Below are 13228 nucleotides of genomic sequence, written 5' to 3'. Positions count from 1 at the left end.
CTGCAGGTTTATGTGGGACAGAGAATCAGGTTAATGGAATCCTGGCTGCCTCTGGCTAGGGGGGTGGATAGCCCCCCTCTGAAACCCATCATGGTCATCACTCTGTTTCCAGCCCAGCCTAACACAGCCCCTCCTGAGCCCTTGAAGAGCCTGGGCGTGGCGGGGTGGGGATGTTAACATTTCACACCTTCCCAAGGAAGCCCTGGTTAGCATCTCCCATCAATAATCACCACAGGGATTTGATTTCAATGTTCATTTTGGACCTTCCTTTTTAATCAGCTCAGTCAGCTACTCTTGATATCTATGCCAGTGAATATGGTATAGGGTTAAAGCTCTGGATTAGAAAGCCCTGGATTCCTGCCCTGCTCTGTCTGATCTTAGGCAAACTACTTAGGCTCCCTGAGCCTCAGTTTCTTCATCTGTAAAATGGAAATAATAGTGGACTCACATGTAAGGGTTGTTGGGTTTAAATGAGATGATTCATACAAAGTGCCTAGCGGGTTGCCGGGCACATAGTAGGAACTCAGTATTTTTTTTAATAGATAAATGTTACTATACTATGTCTACAGCTGAGTTTTTGTGCAAAATGCTGCCACTTTTATTGGAGAGGGTGGAGAGGTAGCAGGGGGCAGCCACTCCCCACTCCAATTTTGGGTTTGTATCCAGTGCTCACTTACCTCCCAGGACCTGAACACTTACTATGTGCAAGACACCCTGCAAGGTGCTTTACATGAATCACCTTCCTTAATGTCAGCTGCAGCTCTGCAGCCACCCCTCTCCTCAGTGGAAATGCTGCTCTGCCCCTCAGCATGGTGGAGAGGCCACAACGTGGACCTGCAAAGATGCAGTCAGCACCTGCTGGGTTTATCTGGGGGCCCTTGGATTTACCACCTGCCTTGTTGTCACAGGTTCAGACTTTCGGGCTCCGGGCTGCCTTATACTTTATAGGCAGCACTGAGCTTTATTTCTCTTCCTTCATCAAGTTTCCACCTCCAGGCAGCCAGACAATTGACCATTGTACCTCTGAAATGTCTGCTGCAGTTTTGGGGCGTCTATTTTCTTACTGTAAAATGAGGTGGTTGGACTAAAGGCTTCTTGTTGATTCTAGGACTGTAGACATAAAGGGAATGAATGTGAATTTTGAGCCAATTAGGGGCCAAGTGGAGATCATCCATTCCCTCTAGATAGTCCTGCGAGGGAGATTCCGTTATTAGCCCCATGTTACAAATGGAGAAACTGAGGCTGGGGAGGTAATGTCATGTGCCCAACTCACTTAGTGATACAAAGCCAGCCAGGGACTTGAGTGCGGGCCTGTCTGGCCCTTTTCCTAGTGCGTGTGGCCTCCAGCTCTGAGTAGACTTCTACAGAGTCCTCAGAGGACTGGAAGAATTGTGTGATTCCCATGTGGGTCCCAGTCAGTGCCTGAGACGCCACCCCCCACCACTCCCCCTGGTGCACGGTGTCTGCTGCCTGTCTCTGTGGACAAAGGCTGCACAGGCTTAGCACTGCCCTGGAATTCCCGCTGAAGCCCTTTCTCTGTGTTTTTGGAGCCCAGCCCGGGGTTGGCCTACAGTCCTGGGAAGGAATTTGCAGTTTCTTGTTTCTAAAGGAAGGAAAAGAAAATTGTAAGCTCTTGTCCTGCCTTCCCGTCAGTCAAACTCAAGCATGATCATAAACATGCATGGCCATTTACCATTTACAAATTCCACCCTCCTTGGCCTGGCACTCGAAACCTCTGCTCAGCACCTCAACCTCTTTGTCCTGCCCCATCTGTGTCATTCAGCACCTTCGACTGCCGCCCAAGAGAAAACTCCTTATGATTCCTGAACACATACTCCATATGGCTGTCCCTGGACCTTTGCTCCTGCTGCTTCCTCTGCCTGGAATGCCCTTATCACTATCCCTATAGATGCGAATTCTGCCTACTTCTGATACCCAGCCCTTCCTCCAGAAAGGCCTTCATGATGCCCTGGCCATTCTCCCTACCCACAGGCCCCCACAGCACTTTCTCTGTATCCACAAATGGCTCCACCATTCTGTTTCTTAGGGCAGAGGGCTGTCTTGATTCATATCCATCTTCCCAGTGCCTAGAACGCAGCCTGACCCTCAGAAGGTGACCTGAAAATGACAACTGACTGAATGGATGAATGACTGATGGGGGAATGGTGCTTGCTGAAAATCAGCATGGCCATCTGTGCACCAGACAGACAAGTAAGGGTAGAGGCGGGTTGCGAGGAGGCCTTTGGGGATCATGGACCCACAGCCCCTCACACCCTGGCTAGGAATCTGGGCAGGGCCTGTGGAGCTGCCCCCATTAGGCTGCAGGCCTCCTGCCCACACAATGGAAGTGGATCCAGCAGGCCCTTAAGACATACAGTAACAAAAGGAAAAACACCGGCTGACCTGAGCTTCTCCTCTCTGGGCATATGTTGGGGGTGGCGAGGGACCGAATACACACACAGGCAACTGCTCCCACTTTTCCTGCCAAGACTCCAGGGCCTGGGGGGCTTGCTGTGGCTCCTGCCTCCCACTCCCCTCATCCCCCCATGCTCATCCTGCCCCACATCAAGGGCTGCTGGGAGGAGTAATGAGTTAGTTGATGTCACTTGCTTTGCACAGTGTCTGGCACAAGACACGTAAGGTGTTCTGGCAGCCCTCACTGATGTGACACTATAATACCTGAGCACTGAAGTATTCTGCGATTCTTGACTGTGACATTCTACTGCTATACTATTCTATAATTCCTGCCTCTTAATCTACAAGGGAATATTCTACGTGTGTGCATTTACCGCAACAGTCCATATTTCTATCATTGTAACAATCTAAAATTCCTGCTTGCAAGGCTACAATTTTAACATTCTATGGTGGTAAAATTTTATAATTCTATGATTATGACCTTTTTTATGCTTGCAACATTCTAAAACTCCTGCTTCTTAGTCTTCTATGTGCTTAGTCTTCTTGGTGCTTCTATGATTACATGATTGTAACATTCTATAATTCTATGATTATAACCTTTCTAGGCCTGTAATGTTCTAAAATTCTCACTTGACTGTGATTTTTAACACTGTACAATTCTGTGGCTATCACAGGCAGTGAATGTAATGTCATGCGAGCTCGTGATCTTGGGTTGTCTGACCTTGTCACATCTCCTACTGCTAGCCTCTGGCTGCTTGGCGGTTCTCCCAGGGTTCACGGTTCCCTCAGAAAGGTCTCCTGCTTTCTTCCAGAGTCTGGACCCTCTGGCCTCTTCCTGCCAGAACAAGGATCAGGTCAACTAAACGTCCATCAGTGCAGATGCAGAAGAGGCCCTGGAGCGCTGGGTGGGGTGGGGGTGGGGTCCTGGAGCAGTCTTGACTCCGCTGCTGCTACTTCCACCTGGCTCCATGAAGAGGCAAGTGTACCTGCTCATGAGCTCCAAATTAGGAATGGCTGGGCTGCCATGCAGTCCCCCAATCCCTGTGGAGCTCAGCCTCTGCTGTTGTCCCTGCTCTAGGCACTGACACAAGACCTAAAACAGGCAGCCAGCTCAACCAGACAGACCTGAGCAGGTGTGGCTTCAACCTACCCAGCAGCCCAGCGCTGGGGAAGCAGGAGAGAGTCCTCTGTGTGGCACTCCTGCTTTAAAATGCTTGTCTTTGCCTGGGTGTCATCAATAGTGGCCTCTTTCTCCAGATTCTGTGTGTGTGTGTGTGTGTGTGTGTGTGTGTGTGTGTGTGTGTGTGTGTGTGTTCTGTGTGGCACTCCTGCTTTAAAATGCTTGTCTTTGCCTGGGTGTCATCAATAGTGGCCTCTTTCTCCAGATTCTGTGTGTGTGTGTGTGTGTGTGTGTGTGTGTGTGTGTGTGTGTGTGTGTGTGTGTGTGTGTGTGTGTGTGTGTGTGTGTGTGTATACTGTGGGTACCCATGTCTGCTGCTCTGGTCTGTCTCTGGGTATCTCTGCACATCCCTGGTGCAATATGCATGTGGATGGTAAAGCCCCATAGTACAAGGCCAAGGGTCTGGTCACCTTTTGGCAGGTTATCTCAGCAGTAGCCTGAGCCCTGGCCGAGCTCTTTCTAGGTGAGAGAGAGAAGGGGGAAAGGAGGGGTAGTAGGTCTCATTCAGGGCTGGCCCCCAAACTCAGAATTAGGCTTCTTGTAACTCCACTTTGGGTCTGTGTGAGCCACTCTGCCCCCAGATGTGGGGGAGCCAGGGCTCTGGCTTGGGAGCTCTAGTGCGTCATCACCATCATCACTGGCACCGGCTCAATTTATTGGACACTTACTATGTCCCAGTCACTTGACATGGGTTCCCTCAATTAAGTTTTCACAGCAACCCCATAAGGTAAATGCTATCCTTACCCATTTTCCAGATGAGAAAATTGAGACTTCAAGAGATGCAGCTGGTTAGGGGTTGAGCTGCATCCTGGCTTGATGGACAGGAAAACCACCACTCTATAGGTCTACCGTGCTATAGGGCAGGTTGGCGGCCCCTGGCCCCTTGCTGAGAACACAGCTCAGGGTGCGTGTCCATCCTCCAGGCTGTGGGGAGGGCTAAGTCTCTTCCACCTGCTCCTGCAGGTTGCTGCTGTGAGCTGGGTAGGAAGTAGGGGACACAGAGATGTCAGCAATCCAGTTCCTGCTGTGAATATGAACAGTACAAGGCAAGAGAGAACCTGAGCCCAGGGGCTGTAAGGATGGACTGACATATCAGTCTGGGGAAACCAGGGAAGGCTCTCTGCAGGTGGCCTGGTCTGAACTGGATCTGGGGAAATGTGCAGGTTTCCATTCATGGGGAGGGGAGTAGAGAAAGATAAGGGCTCTTCTTTCATAGGAATCTTGTACTCCAACAGGGAGGGAGCTCTGAATTCCACAACTCATTTACTAAGAATTTCAGGAAAAACTGGTTTGGCTCCTCTGGACCCAAGGCAAAGATCAACTGGAGGTCAAAGGCAGGGGGAGGGGGGCTGTGGGACATCCAGAAAGAATTTCCCTCAATTTACAAGCCCTCCTTGGGTTTAAACCCATGTCAGTCCTTAGGACACTTAGAGGAGCCAGAAATGGATCTAGTGTGGGAAGAGCTCGCCATCCTGGGGGGAGGCAGGTGTGACAGCATTTTTCAGAGCCAGACAAGGCATGGACTCTTTGGAAAGGGAAACATTCTTTTGTGGACCTCGGAGACTGACTCTCCAGATCTCAGATGCCAGTCTGGAAGCAAGGATACCTTCCCATTGTGAGATCACTGGGAAGAAAGTATTGCTTTAGAACTGATCGAAAACAAATTGCTTTTGTTTGTTTGTATCAGCATCAAAATCTAAATACAGAAATTTAAGATTTTCCTGGAATTCCTGGATCCCTGAAAATATATCTGGGACACTTTCCCCATCCGGGGGGTTTGTAGGCTCCAGTTTGAGAAAGTGTGAGATACAGCCTTCCAGATGGTGCTGCAAAGGAATTCCACACTCCTTTAGCCCAAGGCCGTGGGGAGAGGAGAGGGAGGTGCACGGTGTGCACTTGCCTTCTCTAAAGAGCACGCACTTTACGTACATTTGGCCCAGTGCTTCTGGCTCACTGCTTCTGGAAGTCTTGCTGAGCTTGCTTGACAGACTGCACTGCCTGGAGTAAGACGGCAGCCTCATCGCAGGCCTTTCTGCCTCCTGCCTCCCCACTGCAATTCACTCACCCCCTGCCAGCGGCCAGTGATCATGCTGCTCTCCCGGTCAAGAGCCGAGCATGGCTCCCCAGTGCCCTCGGGGTTTCGGCTAAACTCTTTAGCTGGTATACAAGGCCTCACACGGGCCTTCCTCTCTCCTCAGGCCTCAGCCTTCACCCCTGCTCTGCACTTGTAGCTCCCAGCCGTGCTGGGACAAGAGGTCGTGACTCAGCTTCTGGGCTCTCCCCTCCCCTCCCCTGCCACCAGCCAACTCCCCCTCACATGATCCTCGTTTGTCTAACTCTCGGCAGATGCCATGGGGCAGGCATGTTGATTTCCCACCCGCAGCAGGGCCCTCGTAACCAAGGCAGCCACAGTCTCCCCAGGTGGTTCCTGCTTTACCTGCTTTAGTTCACAGGCTTCACCTAGCCCCTTGGGTGGCCCTAGAGCCCAGCCCCCACTTAGCCATCCTGCTCCAGATGTGGCATTCTCCGAGCCAGCTGCACATCCATTCTCCAACCCTGGTTAGATCTTGGGGGGCTCAGACAGCATTTTGTTCTCCCCTCCTCTGACCCTTCCATCTTATGGATGGGAGTGGGGCACACGGCTGGAGAGGTTAAGAGACTTGAAGGTAGTAGCAGAGCTGGGATGGGGACCTGGGTCCAGTGTTCTAATCCTGACACAGGCTCCCTCCCAGCCCTCTCCACTCATGACCCAAGTGGGGGCTGCCACAGTGTTTGCTCTGCCTGGACCATGAGGGGAGTTAGATGTGCATACAGGTCACCTCTAAAAAACTGCATCTTTAGTGGGAGCAGGTGCCAACCTAGATTATCAGCCCCATTCCACAGGGGCTTGGAGAGGTCAAATGCTTTCCCTAAGGTCACACAACTAGAAAGTAACCAAACTAAAACATGAATCCAGGTCTCTCTAAACCAGAGCCCAAGTCCAGAAAGTGTGGTCAGTTTATGGGGTGTGCTTGAGATCAAGGTGCAGTCACAGACTGTGCTACTGACTTATAAATTTTCTAGGAGATCCTGGTAACCTGAGAACATTTCCTAGAGAAAGGGAAGAAAGTGTCCCATCCCTAAGTTCTCTGACCCCATGGCCAGTGGGGTGCCAGGCACTCTGTTACCAGCTCTGCCCAACCCTGGGCTGCCTGGCAATGCCCCTGGGAGCCTAGCTCTGGCCAGCTCACCCTGCCCTGGCCACAGGTGCCCTGGGACAGAATGCTCACAGGGCTGTCATCCCAGGCTGGAGCTGAAAATTAAATTAAAACCACGACAGGGACAGTTAATTAAAGCAGATTAGCACGAGACTAATTAGGGACACTGACACTGGAACCATCGCACTCCAAGATGTTAATTAGCTGTTCATTAATGTCAGTTCCCCGTTCAAGAGAGAAATATGAACAGCCCTTCTCCGGGGCTTCATTCCGGAGCTGAGTAAACAGGGGCGGCAGCCCCCACTCGTCTTTCCTCCCTCCCTCTGGCCCTGGTATCTGCCCACTCCCTTTGTCTCCCTCCTACACCAGTTTGTGAGTATTGGTACTGCCAGAGAGAGCCTGGACGCCATGGGGAGGAAGAAATCAGCTGGGGCCCAACATACAGAGGCTTGGGAAGAAAGGTGCCTTCTCTGCCCTGCAAGATAGGCTTGTGCACACAGGACCCTCTGTCTCTGCCTCCCCAGTCTCTGGCCTGGGTCAGATGAATGCTGTCCCTCCATTCCTCCCTCCCTCCCTTCCATCGATTAGTCTTTCTGTCCATCCATCCATCCATCCATCCATCCATCCATCCATCCATCCATCCTTCTCTCTCCATCCAAACATTTTATCCTTCCAATATGTACAAATGCACATACATATCTTGTGTACAATTTTCCTCCATTTGTCGTCTGCCAGTTCATCCAATCTTCAGTCTATCCATCCGGCTGTCTATTGGTTGATCCAATCATCTATATTTCAGGCCATCCATCCAACCATACATCTACCCATCCATTCACAAATCTATGACCCATGTGTTCATCATCTTCACCCATCCAATGATCCATTTATCAAAAACCCACCTACTGGGCCAGCCCGTGGCTCACTTGGGACAGCGTGGTGCTGACAACACCAACTCAAGGGTTACGATCCCCTTACCGGTCATCTTTAAAAAAAAAAAAAAAAAACCCACCTACCTATCCACCCCCTCCCATATATCTGTCTCTCCCTTTGCTGACCCATTCCTCTAGTCATTCATCTAGCATTCATCCGACCCATTTACTGTAGTCACTCATCCATCAACCCATCCTCCTATCCACTGATTCATCCATCTACCAATACGTCTGCTGAGTCTTCCATCCACAAACAGCAGCCACTCACCCATTCACTCAATCACTGTCATTCATTCATCTAAATACTGTTTCTTCCATCTCTCTGCCAATCACTCATCTGTCCATTCCTCTCATACACATCTACTGAACACCTCCTATGTGCCAGGCACTATACTAGGTACTGGGGTAGGAGAGGGATACAGAGATGAGGAAAAGCTTTGACAGTGGAATCCCTACCCCTGTCCCTACTTTACAGATGAGAAAACCAAGATCAAAAGAGGTAAAGTTATTTGGCTAAGGTCATCCAGCAAATTATCCATCCAATTCATTCAACTAATATTTATTACATTGCCTGCGTATTACATATCATTTGAAGATACAGAGACACAGTTCCTAACTATATGAACATCATAGTCCAGAGCAGTGATTCTCAAGATAATCTGATGAAAGTTATTACTGCTGTCCCCCATCCCCCCAAAAAATGCACACATGCACAGACAGAAAACATTTTGTGAACAATTTCAGTGAGTTCACAAACCTTCTTCTTTTTTTTTTTTTTTTGTTGTTGTTCTTTTTTGTGACCGGTAAGAGGATCGCAACCCTCCTGCGCTCAGCCAGTGAGCGCACCGGACATCCCTATATAGGATCCGAACCCACGGCGGAAGCGCTGCTGCGCTCCCAGCACTGCACTCTCCCTAGTGAGCCACATGGTCGGCCCTTCACAAACCTTCTTAAAGGCCATCCATGCATCTTAGGTCAAGATCTGTGGTGCTGGTTAGAGAGACATATGAGTAAAGAGAGTCCCAAACCCAGTGTAATATGCATTATAATACAAAAGTGAGGAGGCATCAGTGAAGGCTTCCTGGAGGAGGTGGTACCAAGTTGAGTTGTGAAGGATGGGCAAAAGCAGCTGAATGGGGTTAGCTAATCGCCAACTGGACATTCTGTTTCGTGTGCAAAGCTCAGAGGATTGTGTGCAAAGCTCAGAGGATCAAGGGTGCTTTCTGGGAAATAATGGCGTGACTGGGGCCTGCTGTGTGCAGGAGATGTGGCAGGGCTAAGATGTGGACCCAAGTCTTCTTCCTAAAAAACAATGAGGACCTGCCTCTGGCCCACTTTTGCCCTTGCTCTGGGAATGGACGCAGGTCTCAGTGGCTCTCAGCTTGGGGCTTGGCCCCAGCGACTGCCAGACTGTCTCCTGGAGGCCCCTGGGCCTGCTGTCTTCTGCCAGGCAGAGGGAGCTACATTCTAGGTGAGAACCTTAGCCATGTGGCTCTGTGGGATGTCAGTCTCTGTCTGAGGGTAGAAATTCAGAACAGGGGGCAGAGGCCTCTGTGGGCACTGGGTCTGGAGCTGTGCTGGCACCAGCTGAACAGCAGGCTGCAGCAGTGCATGACGGGCACTTTGGGAGTTGGTTCAGGCTCTGGCTTGGAGGCTGGTGCCTGCTCTGTTCCAGGACTGGTCTCTATCACTAACACGGCCTTCCCTTCCCTCTTGCCTTCTCCAGCCTACTTTGTGATGGTGGGCACCTGGCTCCAGATCACTATCCCAATCAGGTCCAGGTCATAATACTGGTTGCACTTCTTTGGAGGCAACTAGACATTCGCAGAGGAACAGGAATTTAAGAGACAGAAAGACTTGTGTTCAAATCACACTTCTGCCATTTCGGGGCTACATGATCTCAGGTGAGTCACTTCACCATTTGGAGCTTCAACTGTGGAATAGGCATGATAATAATATTGCCACTCCTGCTTTCTTATCTTTTAAATTTAATTCTAGCAGTGCTTGGTAGGCCTTTTTCCATCCCTTTACTTTTGATCCTTCTTCATTTTGCTTTAGATGTGTCTTTTAAAAAGAGCATGCAGCTAGATTTATTCTATTTTTAGCCCTAAGAGTCACTGTCTATCAATAAGAGAATATAACCTATTTGCCTTTGTTGTAGTAGTAGGTGCTTAACACAGATTAGTTTTTCCTCCCAGCACCATCCAAGGACCTTAGTTTTTCATTCTCCCTTACCCATTGCCCGTTCCACAAGTCCCACCTCTGAAGCCCCACATGCTGAAGAATATACAGCTCTACTGGCACTAGGGTTACACTCACCAAGCAAAGGCTACCCCTAGCTTCAGAGTATCTCAGAAACTAATGCCAGAACAGGAAGAACCTTTACGATCCTCAGACCGGAATATGAAGAGCAAGGTCAGACCTCTTTAGTATCTGCTATGATTTGAATGTGTCCCCCAAAATGCATGTATTAGAAACTTAATCCCCAATGCAACAGTGTTGGGAGGTGCGGCCTAATGATAGGTATTTAGGTCTTGAGAGTGGAGCCCTCATGAATGGATTAATGTCGATTATAGAAGGGCTTGGGCTAAGACTAGAGTCATAACCCAACACAGCTCTTGTCCTGGTATGCTACAGTCCTTGGAAACAATCTGCTGGTCTTGATTCACTGATGGGGGCAATCCTTACCCCCATTAGTACCAGATCAGAAACATGCACTACCTGCAAAAAAAATAAAAGGGCTTGAGGCCGTGAGTTCAACCTCTTGCTCTCTCTTGCCCATGTGATGCCTTACACCATGTTATGACACAGCAAGAACGCCCTCCCAAGGTGCGGCCTCTGGATCTTGAACTTCCCATCCTCCAGAGCTGTGAGCCATTTACATTTTTGTTCATTATAAATTACCTAGTTGCAGATATGCTATTATAGCACCACAAAATGGCCTGCATTGATGCTGGGAACAGAATCAGGTCCTCTGTTACTCAATCCAGGGGTTAATGGAAGCCCCAAACTGTAACTTCCCTAAGGCTCAAGCAAGGGAGAGGAAAATGGGAAAGTGAGAGGAACAATGCAGGAACCAGAAGAAAGGTCCCAGAATGTAGGAGGAACAGAGAGTACTGTGCCAAGAACTTGGGTTTTGTGATGACTAAGACAGTCTTCTGAACTTGACTCTGCCCCCATTTTCTGTTCGATCTTGGGCAAGTCACTTTCCCTCTCTGGGCTTCATGTTCTTCTTCTGGGTTACCAGGAAGCTGGGTTTGATGACTTAGCTGACTGCACTGTAAAATTCTGTCTACACATCTAGAGGGGTAGTTTACAGTGATGCTAATGAAAGTCACTGACGACTGTCCCAATATCTGACCTCCCCTTGTACCTTAATAAAAGCCCCTGATTTTTAGCTGGGCACATGGCCTCCCAGAATCAAGCCCACACTTCTTGCCTATGTAAAAACTGGTTTTGGTTATGTGATTTCATTTTGTTAGTAGAAATGGTAGCTGCAATTTCTGGGAAGTGTCCTTAAAAGAAACATGTATATTCGTTTTTACCCTTTCCTCTTTCCTGCTGGCTGGATTGTGGATGTGATGGCTGGAGCTCTGGCAGGCTACTTATATCCTGGGACCAGACAAGATCCTGGGTCCTCTGTGATCATATTATTCTTGGACTGCCTACCTCTGGATTTCATTTACTTGAGAGAGGAATAAATTCCTATCTTAAGTGACTGTTATTTTGATTTTCTGTCACTCACAATCCAAACTGTTAATTTAAAAATGCATGTTGTGGGTGCAAATCTACCTAGTTTGAATGCTAGTTCTACTGTTAATACTGAGTGATCTTATGCAAGTCACTTAACCTCTGAGTCTCAGTCTCCTGATCTGTGAAATGGCTATAATAGCATACATTTCTCAGCCTAATTCCAAGGAGGAAATGAAATATGGATATAAAGCTATTGGTATGGGCTCTGTTTCATAATTAAGGACTCAGTAAATAATAGCTGCTATTGTAGCTATTATTGTTATTATTATCATCATCATCAGCTAATCTCTTCCCTAGGAACTCCATGAAAACTATAACTCCTGTAGCTCTCTGACTTTTAGGGAAATCATCTTCACTCTATATGTGACACTTTGGGGAGGTGCATCTGAGAATGGGAAGACCAAGCCTTCAAAGCCAGAAAGACCGGGGTTCCAATCTCCACTTTACCATTTATTAGCTGTGTGATCTTAGCCAAGCCCTGCCACCTTTCTGAGCCTGCTTCGTCTTTTCTCAGCTTTTCCTGGGGATGGTGGAACATATCTCATTAGGGTTGTTTTGAGGTTTCGATCTGATAACCTTGAGAAGGGCAGGGGTGGAGTTACTGCCAGAGAAATGGGAGCTGTGGCTGTGGCTTCAGGAAGTGGCTGTTGAATGGAGGATACACGAATGGCGTGGGTATGACCAGCTCTGGTCACAGCTCTTCCGGAGAGGAAAGTCACACTATCACTCATCTTTTGGCCTAACTGGCCCTGAGGGGATGCTTAGGATGCAGGGAGAAAAACCAAAGCTCCATTTTTAAAAACCCAATCAATTTGCAGCAATCCAAATAAAAGCCATTAGATGTGGCTTCCCCATTGGAGACACCCAGGGGCCTCTTCCTCTCCAGACTCCCAAGAAATTGATTGGCAATTACTGACACTAATGGGGGCCGGAGAGGCCTGGTGATTTCCCCGTTGCTCTCTGGGGACAGTGATGACATGTCAAGATCTGTCAGGCTGAGTCCATCCTGGGGCAGTTGAGACCCCAGATCTGGCTGGAGATGGGGCAGCCAGCTGGGGTCAAATCCCCCTTGGGACCCCCACCCCTTTACTTATTTATAGTGTGGTTTGACTCATGGTGAGTTAATGGTCCTACTGGGGCTGTGCAGATGGCAGGTCCTGTGGCAGGAGGATGGTTGGAGGGACCACGGAGGTTTCCAGGCCTGCCCTTCGACCTGGATCTGGAATTGCATAAAGGAGCCCTCAGTTCTCACAGGAAGTCTGGGGCAGAAAGGGAAAGGAAGGGTCACCACAGAGGCCAATACAGAGATTGTGAGAGGCAGTGGCTGGAGACGGAGTTTTGGGATAGATTGAAAAGGCACAAAAACCAGCAGAGAGAGGGGCATCTGCTGGGAGACCAAATCATGGAATTACAGAGCTGGCAGTCTCGGAGAATTCATCCAGTTTAGCTTTGGCTTTTTATAGGCCTTTGGCAGCCAAAGCACAGAGAGGGGAAGACACTGGCTTGAAGTCTCACAGCATGGCTCTGGAGGAGGTGGGACTAGAACTTGACTTGCTGCCCAGTGAGCTGGGAAGTGAGATTTCCCCTGGGGTAGGGAGGAGGGGGACTGGGGAGGGTTGGAGGGGGACATTCACTCCAATTTACAGGGGCCATCTCTGAGCCTGGGATGGGGACCTCGTTGACACGTAAACAGATGACGACAATTCAGAGTGACAGGGAAGCATGGGAGTGTGGGAGCTCAGGGGATGGCCAAC

The 13228-nt window shown here is 49.3% G+C and overlaps 1 protein-coding gene and 1 non-coding gene across 2 annotated transcripts in view; one reads left to right on the top strand and one right to left on the bottom strand.

Annotated features, from left to right (window-relative positions):
• Positions 1–13228, bottom strand: part of EPHB2 (EPH receptor B2) — a 128576-nt gene that overhangs the window by 69718 nt on the left and 45630 nt on the right. The gene's annotated exons all lie outside the window — the stretch shown is intronic.
• On the top strand, positions 10308–10437 carry LOC134385386 (small nucleolar RNA SNORA3/SNORA45 family). Its single transcript, XR_010024364.1, has one exon. It is a non-coding gene; the product is annotated as a small nucleolar RNA SNORA3/SNORA45 family (small nucleolar RNA).

The sequence above is a fragment of the Cynocephalus volans genome, chromosome 8 (assembly GCF_027409185.1).
Source record: "Cynocephalus volans isolate mCynVol1 chromosome 8, mCynVol1.pri, whole genome shotgun sequence".
NCBI classification, from domain to species: domain Eukaryota; kingdom Metazoa; phylum Chordata; class Mammalia; order Dermoptera; family Cynocephalidae; genus Cynocephalus; species Cynocephalus volans.
This window is presented reverse-complemented; position numbering and strand designations above follow the sequence as displayed.